Genomic DNA, 24,084 nt, shown 5'->3' on the forward strand with positions numbered 1-24,084 from the left:
CAGAGATTCTTTTAAGTTTAGGCCCTACTGTATTCGGAAGTTTAAATTGACAATGTGCTCAATATTTCGCAAGTGATTGGCGTATTGTTTCTTTATGGGGATTTTAGATACACGTAATTTTGTAGAATTCTTAAAACCTGCCTATAAATTGACAAATTCAAAAATTCTAATGTACATGTATTATTAATGTAGATAATGCATGATATTAATGTTTATGTTCTAACGAATTAGAGTTATCTCTCTTGTCACGCTGAACCATTCGAAGACTGCATTGCAATGCTGCACGTTTCGCGCAGTAAGGGTCAGGTGCTTGACGTGCACGAAATTAACGGACTGCGCCGTAAGGTTTGCCTCAGAAATCATACTGACCCAAGCAGGGTCTGCATGGGAAGTGTGAGGATTCATCTGTTATTGCAGTGCCAAATTTATTCCAGAAAATGTTTTGAGATAAAAAGTAAGATATATTTAATTTTATAATATTTCGAATTCGAAATATGACGAAGGCAGCATGAATGTGTCATTATAAGGAAATAAGACTATTAAGGGAACGGAACATCGAAATCATGACATGTAAGAAAATTAATTTCAATAGTTGTGAAATCTTTTAATTTTTCTGAATAGAAATGATAACAAGTCGGAGTCGGAGTCTGGTCATTCAATTGTTTAGCTTCCGTAGATAACGTGATAATGGTTGAGTTAAGGACTAAGGAATACGTGCTAGGTTCAAATTGTCTTTAAATGTTAATACAGCATACAATACAAACTAAGTAGGTGAAAATGATGTTGGAGAATCTAATGGGATGCACCAAGCGGGAGGAAGAGGGAGGAAGGAGAGAAGAAAGTCGTTGGGAGGAGAGAGAGTGAAGGGATGAATTAAGCTTAAGGAAGAAGAGGAGGAAATGGTGTGGGAGGAAGGAAGGAGAGGAGAAAAATGGTGTAAGGGGAGGGAAGGGTGAAGGAAGGAGAAGAGGGGGAAAATTGTGTTGGGGGGGGGGAGGGAAGGAGAGGAGGAAAATGGTGTGAGAGGAGGGAAGGAGAGGAGGAAAATGGCGTGGGAGGAAGGAAGGGATGAAGGAAGGAGAGGAGAAAAATGGTGTGAGGGGAGGGAAGGGTGAAGGAAGGAGAAGAGGGGGAAAATTGTGTGGGGGAAGGGAAGGAGAGGAGGAAAATGGTGTGAGGGGAGGGAAGGGTGAAGGAAGGAGAGGAGGAAAATGATATGAGAGGAGGGAAGGGTGAAGGAAGGAGAGGAGGAAAATGGTGTGGGAGGAAGGGAGGGATGAAGGAAGGAGAGGAGAAAAATGGTGTGAGGGGAGGGAAGGGTGAAGGGAGGAGAAGAGAGGAAAATTGTGTGAGGGGAGGGAAGGAGAGGAGGAAAATTGTGTAGGGGAGGGAAGGGTGAAGGAAGGAGAGGAGGAAAATTGTGTAGGGAAGGGAAGGGAGAGTTCTAAGAGAAAAGGGTGATGGAGGAGAGAAGAAAAAAGGGGAGGGAGGCAGGAAGGACTGAAAGAGGAAGAGGTGATAAACCCTCTATCCCATTTATTTCTAGTCTACCCTGGCTTAAATGGAATATCAGCTAATTCAGAAAAGATTCATGCCAATGACCATCTACAATGAGAATTGTGAAGAAATTGTATAGAATAGGATTATAAATCGCCTTCAAGATCATTATGATAAAAAAATGTCATTGACTGTGGTAAAAGATGGGGTTATATAGAATTGAGTATATCTAATATATACACATGTTGATTAGTCAATATTAAATGGATAAATTATTTATTTCTTATGTAGGAATAATGCAATTCAAATGAAAAATACATAAATGATTTTTCAATGATGTAAGATATTTAATGGACAACAGAAACCTGCAGTATATTTACTTAAATGTGATTACATTATTTTACATCTTTTTTTAGGGAAGGCTCTAATCTTGTTGCAAATGCGCTTTCTTGAAACCCTCTGCATTTTTTAAACCCTGTAATCTGTAAATCGATGTCCATGAAAATTTCAAAGGAAACTTTCAAGAGGAATACCTAAAGTTCCAAAGGAACTTAGATATGGAGGGAGACATAGGCCTCTGATAGGGCTAACTTGTCACCTAACAATTCTACAACCTGTGTTTCATGTCATAATGTCTGATTAATGGTGGTTTTTCTCATTTAACCTTATCAGATGTTTAATGTTTGCTCTGTTGTCAACACTTAAAAACCAAAAGTGTTGTGTTTTTGTTTTATAAAGGTGCCAATTCAACACTATGGGGGCACATTGTTTTTGTGTCTTTGAAGAGGATCATTTTGATATTGATTTTAATTGTGAAATTCCCATCTTTTACATACTGATAGGTAGCAGGAGCAATTTGTTCCTGAATTTCAAGAATTACAGGACATTAAATTGTTGTGATGATACCTTACAGAGAGTTATTGATACATTATTTCAGAAGCTGCTGTTTGGATACATCCATTGGAAGTCCTCAATGAATTTCATGTACCAAAACTTTTGCTTAAATATTACCAGAAAAAGTGATTTACTTGTGTGTTTTGACATCCTCAAGTGGTCATATTTTAAAATCAGATATTAATGACCCTTTGCATTGACATGAATTAATGTAGTCATATTTCTCAAAAACTATTAATGAATTTTTTATTAATTACATAAATACTAAATGAAATAATTTTGCAGTTTAATAAAATTGTGTTCCATTTTAGACAGAACATACAGGAGTGTGCAATTAAAAAAAATTAATAACTACAAGCCCAGGGGCTAGTGGCAGTAACGAACTAGCCCAAGATCACCACTTACTAGCCCAGGTGCTAGTGGCAGTAAGGAACTAGCCCAAGATTGCCACTTACTAGCCCAGGGGCTAGTGGCAGTAACGAACTAGTCCAAGATCACCACTTACTAGCCCAGGGGCTAGTGGCAGTAACGAACTAGCCCAAGATCGCCACTTACTAGCCCAGGGGCTAGTGGCAGTAACGAACTAGCCCAAGATCGCCACTTACTAGCCCAGGGGCTAGTGGCAGTAACGAACTAGCCCAAGATCGCCACTTACTATCCCAGGGGCTAGTGGCAGTAACGAACTAGCCCAAGATCACCACTTACTATCCCAGGGGCTAGTGGCAGTAACAAACTAGCCCACTTACTAGCCCCTGAGCTACTGACAGTAATATAACAAAAAGCCTAACAATGGAGTTGATACATGCAAGTTGAAAATAAATCAGTTATATATCTTTTATTATTAATCAGTTATATTTCTTTTATTATTAATTAGTTTCATATCTTTTATTATTAATCAGTTATATATCTTTTATTATTAATCAGTTATATATCTTTTATTATTAATCGGTTATATATCTTTTATTATTAATCAGTTATATATCTTTTATTATTAATCGGTTATATTTCTTTTATTATTAATTAGTTTCATATCTTTTATTATTAATCAGTTATATATCTTTTATTATTAATCAGTTATATATCTTTTATTATTAATCGGTTATATATCTTTTATTATTAATCAGTTGTATATCTTTTATTATTAATCAGTTATATTTCTTTTATTATTAATCGGTTATATTTCTTGTATTATTAATCAGTTATATATCTTTTATTATTAATCGGTTATATATGTTTTATTATTAATCAGTTGTATATCTTTTATTATTAAGCATTTTTATAGCTTTTGGCCAAGTGATGAAATATGAAGTTTAATTATAATTACAAGGCTATTCATACTTTCTACAAAGAATGTAAACAACCTTCAATCAAGTTCAAGAAATTATACATTTTCCCCAAGACCTTTGGCTTTTGCAATATATCTTGATACTTTTTACGGTACTTGTAATGCATGAGACTTTTCTCTTCATCAAAGTACAACGGTCATGTGGTGTTGTCCACTGTATCTGTCGAGGTAACGTTTTCTCTTCGTAATTGTTACCTGCGAAGAAAAGGTAAAGATAATGAACATTTAAAGAATACAAAATTGAGGACAAGAGTGAACAGCAATTTCAAAACAAACACCGATACTTCTCCATTTTGTCACTGAACTGACTGTTGCCATCAATGCACAATGCATATGCATTAAAATGGACTGAAGATCTTGACTTGGCAATAAATTTCATTCATATGTAAAGTTGGTCGATGTAATATTAACAGCTGTACAACAAATATTACGTTTACTTTCCTTTAGATTTACTAGAACGACAGGCTAACGCAGCTTTGATTTTTGCTCGCCTGACCTCTAAAATTGGTAGCCCTGGGAGTTGGGCGATGGTAATTGCACACCCCTGTATTATTATGGTACAGTGATATCTGTTCTTCCATACATCCGTCCATTCAGGGTTTCTGGTTCTATTTTCATTTCTTGATCACATATCTAGCTGTAACTTGCTTTGTAGCATATTTATGGGTCATATTGCAATTTTGACCTATCTTGCAGGAGTTTGCCCCTTTATTTGAAAATTAATATTATATGGAGGGTACATAATTTGTCCTGCTAACTCCTTCCACAGTTTTCAAGTAAGGACCCTCTTGTTTTACAGAGTGTTTGTTTGGGTATTGAAGATATATGGCAAGGATTTTGATTTTCTTCAATTTTTGATAAATTCACACGTTGTTGAATTTAGTTTGTTTTGAGGAAATGCTACATAGAGATTACATGATTTGTCTGTCTCTCCTCCCACGGTTTTCAATATGAAGACCTTATGTATGGGTATTGAAGATGTGCATGTGGCCAGATAGCTCAGTTAGGAGAGAACCTGCCTAGAAATTCCAGGGGCCCGGGTTCAAATCCTGGTCTGGTCCTTTCTCCCTTCCTGTTACAACACCAAGAAATTGCTTTTTTAGGTCACCTGAGTAAACTCAGGTGACCTATTGCAATTGGTTTTCGTCTGTCGTCGTCCGTTGTGCGTTAACAATTGAACATTTTTAACTTCTTCTTAATAACTACCAGTCCAATTCTTTTGAAATTTGGTATGAAGCATCATTAGGACAAGGGGGACATAAATTGTAAATTTCAGGATTCCAGCACCCCTGGGGCCCTAGGGGCTGGGCAAAAACTGCCCAAAATTGACCAATTTTCAAAAATCTTCTTCTCAAAAACCACACACATGTAAGAAAAACTAAATGCATAGTGATGTAGAGTAGGAAGGCCTCTACCAAGATTATAAATTTCATGATCCCCGGGGTAGGGGTTCTGACCCCAGGGCAGGGCCAAACTTGTTATATAGTGTTTATGTGGAAAACACTTAAATTACATCTTCTTTAATGCTATTGATACTAAATTGAAAGTAAATAGATATTTAGGAAGAACAGGTAGTCCTTTACCAAAATTGTAAATTTGATTATTCCAGGGGTAGGGGTTTTGGTATCAGGATGGGGCCAAAATGGTCAGTTATTAAGTGTGTGAACAATAGACATTTTTAACTTCTTCTTGATAACTATCATTCCAATTCTTTTCATATTTGGTATGAAACATATTTGGAACAAGGGGAACATAAATTGTAAATTTCAGGATTCCTGGGGCCTATGGGGCAGGGCAAAAACTGCCCAAAAATGATAAATTTTCAAAAATCTTCTTCTCAAGAACCACACACATGTAAGAAATACTAAATGCATAGTGATGTAGAGCAGGAAGGCCTCTACCAAAATTGTAAATTTCATGATCCCCGGGTTAGGGGTTCTGACCCCAGGGCATGGCCAAACTTGTTATATAGTGTTTATGTGTAAAACACTTAAAAACATTTTCTTTACTGCTTTTGATACTAAATTGAAACTAAATGGATAGAGCAGGTTGTCTTATCAAAATTGTAAATTTGATTTTTCCCAGAGTAAGGGTTTTGACCCCATGGTGGGGCCAAACTTTGTATATATAGTATTTATGTGTAAGTTTGCTGATACTGTATAAAATCTAAATGCATACTTAGGAATAGCAGAAAAGGATGTACAAAAAAATGGTGAATTTCACAACCCAGGGTTATGACTTTAGCATGAGTCCAAATTAGTCATATATTTTGATGTTTTAATGTTGATACACATATTATTTAAAGCCTTTAATCAGTGTATGCACTTTTGAGGGCAGTGAAGTTTTAAGAACACATCTTGTTTTATACTGTTGCTGAACATTAGAATTTAGCGTAGATATACAGAACAGGAAATTTTTTCTAGATTTCATAGCCCATGGAAGTAGTGATACTTTTTCACTAGTACTCAGGTGACCGATAAGGGGTGTGGGCGTAAATCTTTCTTTAGCACACTGATGACCATACTCTTTTTCTGTATCTGTCAATTGTAACCCATTTGAAATAATTTTCTGTAAACAGTTTTGGAACAAAACGTAGAGTCCTTTGCTTCATTAATATCATTGTAATATCATCCAATGTCCCTGTTCCTCTTTGCATACGATGAACTTCGGCTTCCATCCAAATCGATGTCCATTCTTTACACTTCCTTGAGCGTCAAATTTTACCGACGATAGTTGTCTTAGGTATACATAATAACCTCCCGAGTTATCCTTTATTTTTCATTTGATAAGCTACTATGACTTTCTTATGGTAATTGAAATTTCCTCTGATTTGCGAGGTACATGTTTCTGATTTTTGTTTATGAAATATAATGACATCAGACAATAATGATAAGTCCTGACGTCATTGGAATGTTGTGCAAAGTTTCCAAGCTGATATTAAAGTTTTCTATAAATAGCCTGTTACAAAAATAGCCATGACAAATTGAAGGGCTACGAAATTTAGGCCTATGCTCGGCGCTTATGGCCATTGAGCAGGGAGGGATCTTTATCGTGCCACACCTGCTGTGACACAGGACCTCAGTTTTTGCGGTCTCATCCGAAGGACCGCCCCCATTTAGTCGCCTCTTTCTGATCACATTTTGTCCCTCGTCTGTCTGGACCAATTTCAACCAAACATGGCCAAAAGCATCCTTGGGTGAAGGGCTTTCAAATTTGTTCAAATGAAGGGCCATGTCTCTTTCAAAGGGGAGATAATCACAAAAATGCAAAAATAGGGTGGGGTCATTTAAAAATCTTTTTCTCAAGAACCACTGGGCCAGAAGAGCTAAAATTTACCTGAAAGCTTCCTGACATATTGCAGATTCAAGTTTGTTCAGATCATGGCCCCTGGGGGTTGGATGGGGCCACAAGGGGGATCAAAGTTTTACATACAAATATATAGGAAAAATCTTTAAAAATCTTCTTCTCAAGAACCACTGAGCCAGAAAAGCTGATTTTTACATGAAAGCTTCCGGACATATTGCAGAATCAAGTTTGTTCAAATCATGGCCCCCGGGGATAGGATTGGGCCCCAAGGGGGGATCAAAGTTTTACATACAAATATATAGGGAAAAACTTTAAAAATCTTCCCAAGAACCACTGAGCCAGAAAAGCTGAGATTTACATGAAAGCTTCCTGACATAATGCAGATTCAAGTTTGTTCAAATCATGGGCCCCGGGGGGTTGGATGGGGCCACAAGGGGGGATCAAAGTTTTACATACAAATATAAAATCTTCTTCTCCATAACCACTGAGTCAGAAAAGCTGATATTTACAAGAAAACTTTCTGACATAGTGCAGAATCAAATCAGGGCCTCCGGGGGGTAGGATGGGGCCACAAGTGGGGGGGGGGGGGTCAAAGTTTTACATACAACTATAGGAAAAATCTTTAAAAATCTTCTTCTTAAGAACCATTGGGCCAAAGAAGTTTACATTTATATGAAAGCTTTCTGACATAGTGTAGATTCAAGTTTGCAAAAAATCTTGGCCTCCAAGGGTAGTTGGGGCCATAATAGGGACTAAAGTTTTACATGCAAATAGATATGGAAAGTCTTCAGATATGGGCCAAGGTGACTCAGGTGAGCGATGTGGCCCATGGGCCTCTTGTTTAATATTTGCTTTTACCTTTGAATTTATTTTCATAGATTTAAATTTTAGATACAACTGCAAACCACAAAAGATAACTGAGTAGCCATATCCAGCACTTCCTATCAGTTTGTATCAGAATAGACTGATTTGTTTAAGAATAGATTCAAGTCAGTGGTCAGGCATTAATTTTGCACACTCTATGACTGAAAGGAAATTTAGTCAAATGCAGAAAAATCCAATAGACTATCATTAAGTCTTGTGAAGTATGGGCTGACTGAAAGTCTTTTTCTTCTTGTCCTAATGCTTGCAGTTTGTGATGAAACCAGTAGTGCAAGGGTTTGGAGCACCGTGATATCTGATGGCAATCTCTTTTTGCTTTAGTGGCCCTTAAATGGTCTGTTGGTTCCTTGGTTTTAGTTACTGGTCATTAGTCCAATAGCTTGGAGGTCAGATGGGTTCAATTTTCGGTGACCAGATGCTTTTATTTTTAGAGCTTAAGATTTTAAACTAAATATGGCTGATTTTTTATCAGATATTCTTGTTAATTAGAGGTGCTGTCCTGCTCATGTAGTTTTGAACAGAGAGAAAATTGGTTTATGCCTTAAAGGATAACTAGGGAAGACTGTTTCATTCCCCAGCTGCCAAATACTGAACCTGGGTTTTTTTCCACATCGTTTTTGTATTTTAGTATTGTATAATTTCACATGCTTAAGACCTTGTGAATAGATTGATATCAATTTCTTGTGGAAGTTTCTTCTTGCATACAAATCAGAAATGCTCATCTCAGAAAAATTAAGCTTCATGAAGATTTCCCCAATGTGATAGTAGTTCTTGTCATAAATGACCTGTCTTGATTTCAGTTGGACAGGTTAATTCATGGTCTGGTCAATGTAGCATTTATCAGTTTTATACACATGTATGCTTTGACATATTATGAGAGAGATGCATTGTAGTAGTTGCAGTAGAAATGTTTTTGCATTAATTTTATTTCAAATTATGGCTTTTGAAGATTAATTATTGTAGGAGATAATCTGTAATATATGGATTACCATTTGTAATACTTATGCTTCCCTTCTGAGATAGTCTGCTAAAAACAATTAAGGTTTCCCCCTGCAGTCAGACTATCAATGCTTACTTTAAGGGTTGGCCATAGTAACGTTTGTTGCAGGTGTAGTATAGGAGAAAATTTTGGGATGGAGCGGGAATTGAACCTGGGACATTAAATATAGTAGTAGTGATATCTCATTTGAAAAAGAACTATGAGACCTTGAAATACACCTTCTATAAAAATGGTGAAAAAACAAAATTTGACACAACCTGGAATGGATGGAACCTTTTATTCAATTGAAACAGCTTTTTGATCTGTTTACTCTCTCTCTCTCTCTCTCTCATAAAACATTTTCTGTAAATTAAAGATTGATGTATGTCACTTGTGTTAATATTACAGAATAAGAAAATAAAGAATTATAAAATTAATTTTTCACTTGTATAGGAAGATCACCAGCTTTTGGTAAAGTTCCACAAATTCTGACTTATATATGCACAGGGCCTTAATAGTAAAGGTTCTTCATTATGGTAATGCCTACATTAACTAATGGGACCTCAGGACCTTAGTTTTTTAAGATAATGTCTGAATGACCCATGGCTTTCACTTCTTAAATGCCACGCACTTGGCAAAGGAACAGCCACTACATATAGTTTGTGCAGCACCAGGATTGAGAATTTTGATGAGCTGCATTTTTGGAATTTCATGTGGTCAGATATTGCATGGCTGTAAATTACACTGAAGATTTGTTAAGCACTGAAAACATCCAATATGTGCAAATAATAAAAACATCGGTGTCATAAACCAGCAGAAGATTGAACAAATGACATAAATTTTCTCTTATCAGAGAGGGTTATGATTTGAACCAGCTCCTAAGATTTCCGGAAAAGACTGTTGATGAGGATGTTAACTGGTAAATAAATCTGCTCAAAACATAAAATTACTATTCACCTCCCATCAATCCTCAAAAACTGTCTTGTCGATGAAAAATGATATCATAACGTTGGATATTCTACAGTAGGCAAGGCTCTACATTTAGCTAGACCCCTATCGACAGTTGTCTACCTTGCAGGATCTGTTGGTTGGCTTCAACTTCAAAGAAATGAGCATATACTGGGTGATTTATTGAATACCCATATGGTTAACAATTTTAGAGGTTGGAATAATATTCCACAATTGTCTGATAAGAAAAGAAATTTTGGTGTAGTGTTTGTTGGCCATCAATCATTGTGATGCTGACCTTATAGCCAAGTTGTCAAGAAGGCTGTGTTTCCATATAATTCAAAGTTATTTTGGGGTTTTTTTTGTGTTAAGGAATTAGATAAAGGTCATTGACCATTGCGGACAATTTTATAAAGTATTTTCATTTAAAAATGTAGAATTTCTCAAATCTTTACTAGACATACCAACCAAGGAAATATTGTTTACCATTTAGAATGAATTTTTTAATTGAAAGTAAATAAGGTATCATATTATCTCATTGACATGTAGCTGTAAATAGATAGCGAATTACAAGAGTTATTGCCCGTAGCTTGACATTTTCAGAGGACAAGGTTATTACAGATTCGTAGGAGTGCTCCAATTGTAAAACTGTGCAAAATACCTCCATGGGGTGATTATGAAAGCTTAATGGAATAAAACACACACAAAAATCTACTGTGTATTTTAAATGAAGATCCTTCCCCTTTTTCTGATGAAGTCAAAATAGCCTGAAATATTTGTGTAATTAAATTAAATATCAAAGCATCATAGAAAATGGTGGTAGGAAAACAGAAAAGCACCGGGTGTGTGATTGATAGTTTGTGAGATGTAGGATATGGGCATAAGAAGTTTGAAATAGCAAGTTTAACACCCATGTCTGTCAAAACTTTATACATGTAATATGACAGAATAATGAGTTATGGCAAATTATGAAATTTAAAGTTTTCACATTCTGTGTATGGGTTATAGAAAGATTTATGGTGTATTTTAATTTCTAATCCCCTGTAAATATTGTATGTCATATTAGTGTGTATTAAATGGGATCTGTCAGAAATTGTATGCTAGTGCTTTGTATTGGAATGCATCGTGTCACTGAACGATTTAGCAACTGTTCACCTGCACAAAAAAGATCTCCACACCTTTTGAAATATTTCAACAGGTTATCTCTATACATAGTTGTCCTGAAGTGACAATTGATAATTTATAAAATACCCTGAAATCTGTTGGAAAGCTATCAGTTTGTATGTGAAAACATCTTTTTGGTTAAGAGATTATGTTTGTTTATAAAATCTTTTAGGCACGGTAGATCAGAGAAAATTCTTAACCAAGAGTTCATTAGACTTTACATGTTATCAGAGTATTTACATTCATTCAGATTGTATAAACCATAAAACTGTTTAAAGAGCTACCCAGGTTGAGCTGGTATCAAAGTGATGGAAAATGAAAATCAGAATAAACACAAAAATCAATAGCATTTTATGATCATCGATGAAAAGTAATGTACATTAATATGATAAAAACAAAATTGTTTTGGAGATGGTAGACTTGTAGTGCCTGAATCTTTGAGACAATTCCACACAGGTTTTAACAATTTCAGACACTTTGATGGCACTATAAATCATTCACATGCTCGATTTAAATGTGCTTTTTGGATAAAGGAATCTCATAAAATGTATGGCCAAAAAAGAATCTTTTAACAGTTTTTACTTGTTTGTGGAAAGTTTGAAAAATTAGTTTGATAAATTATTACTGTGTTGTAAGGAAACTGGGGACTTATATCTATAACTGTTTCTTACTTGCACCCAAACAATGATAGTTAGGTGCATCCATGTGTCTGGTCTATCACCTTCAGAAAGTTTCCTCCTCACAGTGACATATGGTAGAGTACATTTCTAAATTCCAAATCTATATATATATATATATATATATATATATATATATATATCTTTGTTTTTGGAGTAAAATTAAAAAAAAACAACTCTAAACACTCTCTTCAAATATTTCGACCGTGTTACCAACTAACAACTTACTGTATGACACGACTGAAGAAAGACCGGTAACATGGTCAAAATATTTCAAGAGAGTGTTTAGAGTTTTATATATATATATATATATATATATATATATATGCATATATATCAATATCACTATTCCAGAAGTAAGTATAGAAAATCTACACAAGTAGATGTATAATAAAAATATCACAAAGCCAATTGAGTATGCTCGACTAGTTACTTCTTCAGGGTAATCAACTTTTTGATGTTATTTATATGTGATATTTTATGTTATATATAGTTATATAGATATTAAGATTTGGAATTTAGAAATGAACTCTACTATATAAATGTCACAGGAGGAAACTTTCTGAAAGCAAAAAACCAGAGACACGTGTATGTACCTATAACTATCATTGTTTTGGGTGCAAGTAAGAGACAGTTGCAGTGGTAAATGGTGTTATCAGCAGTAGATCTGGGTGTGATGGGGAGTATGATATTGGCTTTACCCTATAGATCACCCCATAAAAGCCATCAATCATCTGTCTGCTTATCAGGGATCTTCCACCATTGTGCTGCACTGTGATGCTGATGCAGAGATAAGACGGAACTTTGATGCACCTTGAAGAGACATTGTTGGCACTTTCTGTTAGGTCTGCTCTTTCTGTAACCGCTAGTTACATAGATATCCTTTCTTGTTTTATTGAGCATTTTGTGAGACCTTCAAAGGTAGATTATTTTTTAATGACTGCCGTTTATGTGGCTCTAACAACTAGATGAATACCACAATCTTGATGAAATCTTTTTTAACATCACTTTCAATTTCATTATTTTCTCCCTCTTCCATAAATACCTGCATGAGTTTTTCAATCCCATTACATCAAGGATAAAAGCCTGCTATCTCAGTAATCAGTATAGTTTATGCATTTGTGTGTACCCCAGTCTGGGATGCTTGTTTTAAATTAAGAATGGCAAAGGTGTAGGGATTTAGTGATAGCTCACTGCCACATAGAAACGAGATTCGCTACAGGTGAGAGTGTTCATCATTTTCTGTGATGATTAGAAATTTGTCATACCGCTGTAATAATCTTCAACAGGCAATGATTCTGGATGATGCATGAGGTGTCACAACTTTAGACTGTAGTTTGTAAGCATTGTCATTATTCAGACCATGTACAACACAACAGACATTGCAATTTGACAGAAACGTATTTTAGGGATGGACTGCAAAAAGGCTACATGAACATAAAATGTGGGTAAAAGGCGAAAATGTCATTGTTGTCATATTTGTTTTCTTTTCATATGTGAAATTAGTGGCTCCTTATCTAAATAAAACAGCATTGTGTACAGTTCTGCAGTTATACCTGGCAGTGCTTTTCTTGGTATTTGACAAAGTCCCAAAGTCAACTTAAAAAATGTAAGCAATTTTCTTAGTTCATGTGTCAGTTTTTAGGGTTTAGGGTTTTTAGCTCACCTGGCCCCAGAGTTCTTAACTTCAGGATCCACTGGGTAGGAATAAGATGATCTCTATTGGCTGTCCATCCTGTACCCAAATTCAGCATCAGACTTAGAAGAATTGTGTGCCTTGACATGTTAGGTGATGGCATGATAAAGAAGCCTCATCACATTGGCAGAGGTCATTGCCACCATACTAATCAGGAAATTTTTTTGACCTTCCATTTCAAGGATTAGGACCATTCGCTTCGGGAAAAAACAGAGACATTTGGTTGAAATTGGGAAAACACTTTTATAATTCTTTATTAAAATTTAAAAAGCAAAACTAACTGATTTTATCTACCCATTTTTAAAAGCAAACTTCAATTTCCTGTTGAAATATGGAAATGTTTCAGTAAAGCCATGACCCAGGCATAGTCCAAGTACGATTTTATCAAAGGAGATTAGCATCAGTCTCCAATTTAAGTGGTGAATAAATCATCAGAACTGAAATCGTTTTTGTTTTCTTTATCATTCTCTGAAATCAAAGAAAAACCCTTGAAGTTTTTCTTTTTAAAAAAATGTCACTGTTATGACCATGTTCAATTCGGACCAAGTCTATTGTTGATTTCCCACCTATTCACTCATCAGGGCGGTCAAGGAAGATGGGTTCCTCAATTGAAGATCCATCTTTAGTTTAATCTTTAGATTTATCTTCAATTTCTATTACTATTTAAAAAATATTGGCTTCTTATTTTTACTATCCTCTAATCAAACTTGAAGACAATAATATTTTGAATTACTTATGCAACATTTTTGGTCACTTTGGCAGATTTATAGAATACTGATCCCAAACTTAAATGCAATAAAGCTAGTGATGAAGCAATTGTTGCCGATGTTTAATGTTTCTATTATCTATTTTGAGGAGGAATTTAACACTTAAATGACTATTCCGATTATAATCAATTATTAATCGATTACATGTGTCTGATTATTACCGATAATCAATTATGGTTTTTGGTCCAATTGCCCATCACTAAATAAAGCTATGAATGTAAGTAAAGACCAGAAATATTCAGTGACAAGTTCTTATCATAAGCCAAAAAACTTTTTTTTTCATCCTTTGGGAAGTTTTAGGTGTCAATTTGGGAAAAAACACCTGTTTTTAGCATTGGGAATGGGAACAAATTTCGACCCTCTACAGACCCCCTAAAAATCCGTGCCAGTATGGTCCCAGAGATCCAGTTCATGTTCAGATTACTGAGAGAAGTAGTGGTACAAGCCATGCATACACTATCAGATCTCTCAGTGATGTATCTCATCAGGATAGATTCAACTTGATTCTACTAGACAAGTTTATATTTAAATCCTACATTAAAAGACTAATATTGAATGAAAAACTTTCATGTAGTTCAAAAGTTATTGATTGAATCTTGTTTAATGTCTCGAGAGAGAATTTTTCACTCATATGGAGACGTCACCAAGACCGGTGAAGGGCTTCAAGTTTAGGCCTTTTGCTTGGTGCTTATGGCCAATGAGCAGTGGGGATTCTTTAGCGTGCCACACCTACTGTGACACGGAACATCAGATTTTAAGGTCATCTCCGAAGACCCGCGACATTCTCTTGATGGTTCAAACATCGTTCTCTCGAAATTCTTGATTTCTTGATGCTGATTTTCCCCCAATATAAATCTCTTTCTCTTGATCTCTCTATCTTTCGAAACTTGATCTCTAATTTAACTAAATGTTAAAATCCGTTTTATAAAGTTTTAAGAATTTACTCTTCATACCCAGAAGTGCAAATTGTTTGCAGGAGCTGTCAGGCACTTGTGACCTTATTAGCACCACATGGACTGTACCAACAAGGTTGATTGTATATTGTTTAAACATCCATCTGGAAAATCTTTCACTCATATGGAGACATCACCATTGCCGGTGAAGGGCTGCAAAATTTAAGCCTATGCTTGACACTTTAACGGCTTTAGAGCAGGAAGGAATCTTTATCATGCCCCACCTGCTGTGACATGGAGCCTCGCTTTTTGCAGTCTCATCAGAAGGACTGCCCCATTTAATTGCCTCTTACAACAAGCAAGGGGTACTGTGGACCTATTTTAACCCAAATTCAAGGAGGCCATTGTTAACAAGAAAACAATCAGTTGATGACTTGGTAATTACTTGACCAGGTATACCTAGGCTAGGGATTAATTGGTCTGTTCAATGATCAACTGCAATTATCAATTAACCTTATTAAATTGTTGAAGGTGACCAATGATGAATAGAAGCAATGCTAATTTTTTTTCCACTACAACAAATAAAGAATGAATAAATGCATACAGAATATATCTAGTTTCTTTATACATATTTAAAATATTTTACCACTTTCTATCTGGTTAGTGTTAAAGATCAAAGTACCAATTTCTGGACCCCAGAAAATTTGTGTTGTTCTCTGTACTTCAGGATTTCTCTAGTCACCTGTATACTAGTATATTTTCCCGGAAATTTACGTAAATCAATTAATGTAGCCCCTTTACTACCAATTGATTAATTTTTTTTTTTAGCATGAACATGTTTCATAATCAGTTGTGTACAAATTAACTGAACTACCCCCCAAAAAGTTTAAGGCACTTTTGATTGAAGATTTGTACATTAAGTGGTTCCTTTTTTAACCAAGTTGATTCAAGTTCGGTATATAAACAGATTTTGTGATAGTGGAATGGCATTTATGATCTAATAAAACTGTTCTGTCTAATTTCTCTGAGGAATTGCAAGATGACATTGATAGAGATTTTTGAGATTTGAATTTCTGTTGATTTCTACAACACTGGAAGGTATTATGGTGCAGAATGATGCAAGTTTCTATGGTTTTAGACAGATTTGATGTTTTTGTGAGTTTTTTTTATGAACTATTGCAATAAATTTAATGCTCAGAGAGGTGAATTTCTGATAGATTTTTTTTAGTTACAACAGGTCTTTGAAATAACTGTTCTTTTATGATTTCCATGGAAATTCATGCCAAATTCTAAAAAAAAAAATAATATAGTTTTTGTGGGGTTTTTTATTCATAAAATACTGTAGTATTGTTATCTTTACTTGAATCAAACATTAAAATTAGAACATAATATACTTTTAAGTTTGGGGCATATCATTTTACTGCTATACATATCTCAGTCCATCTCATGTTGGCTGCATGCTTTGTTTGATTAACTTTGAAATAACTGTGGCTTCGGTGGCCTAGTGGTTAGGCTGTCAGACTCGAGAATGAAAGGTCGTGGGTTCAAGTCCTGGCCGCGGCAGGTCTGACGTTGTGTCCTTGGGAAAGGCACTTTACATGAATTTCCTCACTCCACCCAAGTGTAAAAGGGATACCTGGCTATAGACAGTGAAAGATATTGTTAGAATGTTAGTGCTCTAGCGCCTGTAAAGGCAGCTTGCACTGTATGCTTCCCAGGAAGCTGAGAAAGTCCTCGATTGATATATAAGGTCTGTCGGGGTAATAATGTATTGTAAAGTGCTTTGAGCAGCATACGCTGGAAAGAGCACTACATAAAACCAATCATTATTATTATTATTATTAACTTCTACAATTTTTAAGGAGGAATAATCGCTACACCAGAAAAATTTGATGTGAATGAAAAGTGGAAGATGTGTACAACTATATGTGTAAAGCATTTAAATAACAATTGAACAGTTTTAACTTCTTGATAACTACCATTCCAATTCTTTTCAAATATGGTATGAAGAATCTTTGCGACAATGGGAAAATAAATTGTAAATTTCAGGACTCCTGCACCCTTGGCGCTCTAGGGACAGGTAAAAAATTGCTAATAATTGACCATTTGCCAAAATCTGCTCTACAATTGCACTTATATAAGAAAAACTAAATGTATAGTGATGTAGAGCAGGAAGGCCTCTACTAAAATTGTAAATTTCACAATCCCGAGATAAGGTTCTGACTTCAGGGCAGTACCAAACTTAGTATATGTAGTGTATATGTGTAAAACATTTAAACAATATCTTCATTAATGCTATTGATATTAAATTGAAACTAAATAGATATAAGGTTCTCACTTCAGGGCAGTACCAAACTTAGTATATGTAGTGTATATGTGTAAAACATTTAAATAATATCTTCATTAATGCTATTGATATTAAATTGAAACTAAATAGATATTTAGAAGGATTAGGTAGTCTTTTTAAATTTCATGATCCTAGGGGGTAAGAGTTTGGTTCCAGGGTAGAGCCAAAATTATTATAGTGATTATTGTCTTTATAATTTGCAAAATTTCTTTAAGTGTGCTGATACAGTATAAAATCTAAATGCTTCTTTAGGAAAAGCAGAGAATGGTAAATTTTGCAACCATAGGGTTTTGACTCAAGGACGGATCCAAATTAGTCATATTGTGTTAATGTTGCATATATTTTTTTATGTAAAGCCTTTCATCACTATAGACACTTTTGAGGGCATTTAAAAGGACATAGCTGTGAAAAAGATGGCAACCTTTTCTCTCTCAAAATCTCTCAATGGCATAGGAAATAAATATTAATGACTATAATAAAAACATTTATTTTGTACAAAAACAGGAGAAACCTAATAAAACTATGTTGGATAACTGCCTTTAGGGTAAAGATATATATAAGGAAGAATTATTGTCTTGCAAGACAATAATTATTTAGTCACCAAATCTATATATTCATGTGCCTGCTTTGAGGATAAATAGTGTTTGAAATAATTAAATTCTGGTGATGTTTCTGAAATATATAATACAGAGCAATTTTCATTGAATTAAATTTTTGGTGACAAAATGACAGCTATGCTCCTTTAAGGTATAAGAACACATCTTATTTTATACTTTTGCTGAATACTAGAATATTAGAATTTAGCTTCTAGATTTCATAGTCCTTGGGAACTAGTAATACTTTTGTAACAGGAAGGGAGAACCAGACTGGGACTCGAACTCAGGACCCCCTGAATCTCTAGTCAGTTGCTCTACCAACTGAGCTATCTGGCCACCGGCGATTGAACCCGATTGACTGCTACACTTTAACTAGTACTCAGGTGACCGATATAAGGCCTTTGGGCCTCTTATTTTTTTTCCCTGTCTAAAGTATGAAATATTGGAACTTTCAGGGCTGTCCATGTGCAACCTTTACTTATATGTGAAAGAAATTATAGACTTGTAGATACACAATTTGTGTGTGTGTGTGTGTGGGGGGGGGGGGGGGGGGGGGGGGGGTAGTAGTACTCAGAAAAGGCCTACTTTTATACAGCCAGTGCTTCATTTTGGAGACTTTACAATCAGTAGATTAAAACCATATCTTGTTCTGTGTATGGTTCTTTAGACACTTTTGAATAATTTAATTCTTATTGTATCCTTGTCTCTGATTGGTCAAATTCCAATTGAGGAACACAGGTTATTTTTGTATAACCTGCTTTGGTCAGCTGGTTTGGTATGGGGACACACTCCCTTGACAACCAGATGTCGGAACTATTTTTTTCTCTCTCTCTAAACTTCTATGGAATAGAAAGTCAACGTGCACAATAAGATACTTCGGTTTGATACACATGTTGTTTTCTCGTTGTCAATATTGAGCATAAACTTCCACCAGAGTTCATAGGTGACGTAATGAGGCCTCGACGGGGAGTTTGGGGGGGGGGGGTGCGTTGTTTCAGTCCTTGATCCGTCTTTCAACAGAAGCAAGCAAAAATTCATACGTCACATTTTATCACATGACATCAGACACATTGACATGTGGATGCTATTTGTTACTTGCTTACATATTTTCTTGTGTCGGATTTACTATTAGCGACAACATTGCATACAAGGGTAAGTTTTCATTTAGTAGAAGTTTTGCATTTTCTGATATTTGAAGATATATTTTGGGTAGGCCTAAACAATGCAATTTCCCGTATTTTCTCAATCTGTCGGAGATGAGCGACTTCAAAGTCGATCTCTATCTCTAAAGGGCAGCGAAATACGCATTACATGGATAGTCTACACATATTTTCTATCATGATAAACTTCACTTTCGATACAATATTTTGATAAATGGCTAGGCTCCTTAGAACTAAGATTAAAGATGGCGACCTTTGGCTTTGCAGCTAGATCTAGACACTTCGTGTCGCTGTTGCTAAGTAAATCATTGTGCGGCTTGGTTGACTTGTATTTTTCCGAGTGTATGTACATTTTGATAAACGAAGGTTAGCATCTTTGTCTCTTGCATTAAATTATAAGGAATGACTTTAATTCTGGGGCAAGTTATACGAGTATAACCTGGTTTGGGTCAGTTTACGCTTTTTTATAATCCGCTTCGCAGATTATAAAGCGTAAACTGACCCAAACCAGGTTATACTCGTATAACTTGCCCCAGAATTAAAGTCATTCCTTAAATAAACAAAATGAAAAGACTTGTCATGCTTGCATCTACAAAGTAGGGCTGAAACAATTCACCGAAATAGCGATATACTGTTCAATATAAACACTCGATTCAATGTTCGATTCATTGCCCTCGATTTTCGGTTCGATACATTTATTACAAACTGGTTCAGTAAAATACATCAGGCTCAGCCTGTACTTATTATTTTTACCTGCATTGGAGACAAAATAGCGTCAAATAACGTTCAGACTGTTGTTTGCCTTAAGTCTGATGAAAATAATAATGAACTTGATCAGTTTAAACTACAGAACCAACAGACATCTTGCCTTTTGACAGTTTGGAAACATTTTGCTTTTAAAATTATGATTTTGAATCTTGGCAATTAAATTGTTCTTCAGTGTAATTATTGGTTTCTTCTGCAAATTGTATCGTATTGAAAGTATTGAATCGTTGGGATAAGTATTGCAATATGTATCGTATTGTGAAGGGGCGTATCGTTTCAGCACTACTACAAAGAGAGATGAGAATAATAATTCTCCCAGAAGGAGGAAAGCTCAGTGGACTCAAAAGGGTTAAAGCAGAATATAGTGCTAAGTATGCATGCATTACAAATCAAAGAAGGGTGTTGTAGTTATGTAAAATTAAATCTATTCTTCACATTCCTCACAGTAACACAGGACATATCTCCGCTATGAATGAATTTTTTGCTTAATTCACAAAAATCACTCTGATTTCAGAGGTTCCATGAGAAATTCCTGCTCTTGAGTTTATCTTGGTAGTTGCCACCAATGGAAAGTCCTGTTGCCAGCAGCAAACTCACTAAGGAATTCCTAAGGAAGGCAAAGAGTGCCGCCTATGTGCTCTACAGAGTAAGTACGAGAATAGAGAAGCTTTTTAGGTCAACTGAGTCACTAAGGTGACCTATCGCTTTTGGTCGATGTGCGTTGTCCGTTAACAAGTTCTTCCCAGAAACTACAAGGTCAATTTTGACCAAATTTGGTGTGTAGCATTTGTAGGTGAAGGAGACCGGAAATTGTAAATTTCATGAAGACCCCCCACCCCCCCCCCCCCCCCCCCCCCCACCCCACCCCCACCCCACCCCAAGGGGCCTTAATTTTGGAGTAAAAACTATGTATTTCTTTAAAAATCTTCTTCTTTACTCCTGGGCAGAGAAAGTGAGTATATAGTAATGACAAGCAAGGAAGCTTCTACCAAAATTGTAAATTTCATGACCCAATGGGTAGGGGTTCTGACCCCAGGGTGGGACCAAACTCGGTATATAATGTTTATGTGTAAAACACTTAAATAACATCTTCTTTAGTGCTATTGATGCTAAATTGAAACTAAATGGACATTTAGAACAAGTAGGTAGTCCTTTACTAACATTGTAAATTTGATGATCCCAGGGGTAGGGGTTTTGGTATTGGGGTAGGGCCAAAATGGTCAGTTATTAAATGTATAAACAATAGACATTTTTAACTTTTTCTTGATAGCTACTTTTTTAATTCCTTTTAAATTTGATATGAAGCATCTTTGGGACAAGGGGAACAAACTGTAATTTCAGGATTGCTGCACTGCTGGGACCTTAGGAGCGGGGCAAAAATTGACCATTTTTCAAAAATCTTCTCTACAACTGCACGTGCATAGTGAAGTAGAGCAGGAAGGCTTCTACGAAAATTTTAAATTTCATGATCCCTGGGGTAGGGGTTCTGACCCCAGGGCAGGGCCAAACTTACTATATAGTGTTTATGTGTTAAACACTTAAGTAACATCTTCTTTAGTGTTATTGATACTAAAATAGGGCCACAATAGGGGAAACCATATTTTATATGTGTTTATATAGGAAAAATCTTTTAAAATCTTCTTCTCAAGAACCATTGAGCCAGAAGAGTTCAACTTTACATGGAAGCTTCCTGACATAATGCAGATTCAAATTTGTTCATATCATGGCCCCTAGGGGTCGGGTGGGGCCACACTAGGGGAAACCACATTTTATATGTATTAATATAGGAAAAATCTTCTCAAGAACCATTGAGCCAGAAGAGTTCAAATTTACATCGAAGTTTCCTGTCATAGTTCAGATTCAAGTTTGAAGCTTTATGACATAGTTCAAATTCAAGTTTGTTGAAATCATGGCCCCCGGGGTGTCAGGTTTTGCCACAATATGGGAAACCGTATTTCATATGTGTAAATTATATGATAACTCAGGTGAGCGATGTGGCCCATGGGCCTCTTTGTGTTGTATATTGAAGAAATGCAGATGAAATTTAAGTATCAATCCAACCGATCTTTTTTTCAGCAAAGTTAATTTGGCCTTGGAATTTGAAATTTTTTATAAAGTTTAGTTTTCTGGACCTTTTTTTTCTACTATTTACAATGAGCAAATTTATATATGGAAGAATTAAGGATGAGTTTTGTTTCTGTTGACGACTTGCACTCAGCAGGACTATGTGCCATGAACTCTAGAAGCGTAGATGTGATTTGGTATAGATCAAATGTCTTTTTAATTTCTCCAAATGACATGGAATTTATTGGCTGTACACCCTTATACTTGGCTACTGGGTGAGGGCATCCATGTCTTATAGACACATTACTTTTTATCATTGTACATAGCTATTGTACACATCCTTTCTCTGTAATGGGAGAAGATTAAGGACCATTTCAAGCATGAAATCTTGACCTTGAAGTGACACTGTTTCCTGGGATAGTTCCCAAGTTAGTACAAGTGAGGAAGTTGTCACTGAAAATGTCCCCATGGAGATAAGAGGATAGTCCATAATCTCTTGATTGTAGGATCAGGCAGTTTTCACTAAAGGGAAAATTCCGTTAAACTTTAAAAAACCAATTAATTGGATTTTGATGCTTGTTTCATACTGTGTAATAATCTGTTGGTCGATGATAAATTATATAGGAAAAGATACCAATGCAATTTCAATTGATTTTTAGAGGAGGCTAGAGCAAAAGGTTAAATACCCACTACCTCTTGGAAATGACAAAGGTGATATAAGCATCAGACACAAATAGTGCCTAATGCAAACCTTAACCATATTAACTTTTGCCAAAGGATTATTTACTGCACAATTAAATGATTTTAAAGATAAAGTCTTGCATGTAATTGGTCAATTTACAGAGAAACTTGGACTGGCTGTCCAAACCATGTTGTGCCCGACAATTGTTAAGAAATAAAGGCAGTTACAATCAATTTTTGTTTAGATGGAAATGAATTGTGTAGGATGAACTACTTTTCTGAAACAACTTTTTTTCAGGCACATTTTGAAGTTGTAAAAAAAAGGGGGGGGGGAGGGGGGGGGGGGGCTGCTTAATTCCATACAGCTCATTTTCCATTGGTATGATAATTTGTAAAGTCTTGTAATTAGATCTGCAGTCAAATCACTCTGGTAACCTATTTCTATCTACAGTGCCCATTCATTGTAAAGTTCTGAATCTTAGAAACTACAGGATCAATATTGTCATTAAAATTGGTATATGCTAACCATCTTCAAAGGTAAGGGAAATTGTGAATCTCATGCCCATCCCCCCCCCCCCCCCCCCCCCCACCCCTTTGTTTGACCTCCCATCAATTCCACTAATAAACATCTTCTTCATCTTCTTTACTCCTGATTATTTAGCAGACAAATGGAGTGCATAGTTCTATATTGTCTCATCCAAAATTTCTTTATTTTAATGGCCTCAGGGTAGGGGGCTCAGTCCCCAGGGTGGGGGGATAGATCTTATAGAAAAAAAAAAAATTTCTTCAGAAATCTTCTTAAACAGGTAGCAGACAAACTTTGTGTATAGTTATAATGAGAATGGAGGCCTCTACTAAAACTGTTTAAAACTTGTGACCCCCTTGGTGTTCAAGCTCAAGGCTGGGACTTGTAGGCTAATTAATGAAACTATTAAATTTTTTGAAATCTTGTGTACTCCTGCAGGGTGCATTGTTGAAATGTGCTGGAAGGCCTGTTGGGAGGGGTGGAGGTTGTATAGCTTATATACTGGAAAAAGTCCTTGGAAATCTTTTATTTATTCCTAAACATCTAGCAGAAAAACTGGATAGTTGTAATCCTTGCAACAAAGTTTTTCTTGGTATACAGGAATCTCCTTTGTATACAGGAAACACCATCATGTTCATTTGTCAGTTAGTCTATCTGTCATCTGACTTTCTAGAACACTTTTTGTCTATAGCTCATAACTTTGTAATGGTAGACAGTAGTAATTTTAACTCGTACTTGGCACATTTAAGCCTGGTTATGATAAGTGTCATTTTGCCAAGGCCAAAGTCATTGGTTTTAAAAAAGTTGGAATTATTTGTTGAGGGCATAGATTTGTAATATTGAAGCATTGCAAGTAATATTCATTTGAAAGAATGTAAGTGTTGGTCCAATCCATGG

At 35.6% G+C, this 24,084-nt stretch overlaps 1 protein-coding gene across 3 annotated transcripts in view; it reads left to right on the plus strand.

Annotated features, from left to right (window-relative positions):
• Positions 1 to 257: 257 nt before the first annotated feature.
• The window catches only part of LOC125671561 (inactive tyrosine-protein kinase transmembrane receptor ROR1-like), a 124,137-nt gene continuing 100,310 nt past the window's right edge, over positions 258 to 24,084 (plus strand). The window contains exons 1-2 of one of the 3 annotated variants that reach the window (XM_056162496.1): positions 258 to 454; positions 20,431 to 20,562. The gene's annotated coding sequence lies outside the window, so the exon portion shown is untranslated. The remainder of the gene's footprint in view (positions 455 to 20,430; positions 20,563 to 24,084) is intronic. The other 2 variants (XM_048907339.2, XM_048907344.2) reach the window with 2 other exon arrangements.

This window comes from Ostrea edulis, chromosome 4 (assembly GCF_947568905.1).
Source record: "Ostrea edulis chromosome 4, xbOstEdul1.1, whole genome shotgun sequence".
NCBI lineage: Eukaryota > Metazoa > Mollusca > Bivalvia > Ostreida > Ostreidae > Ostrea > Ostrea edulis.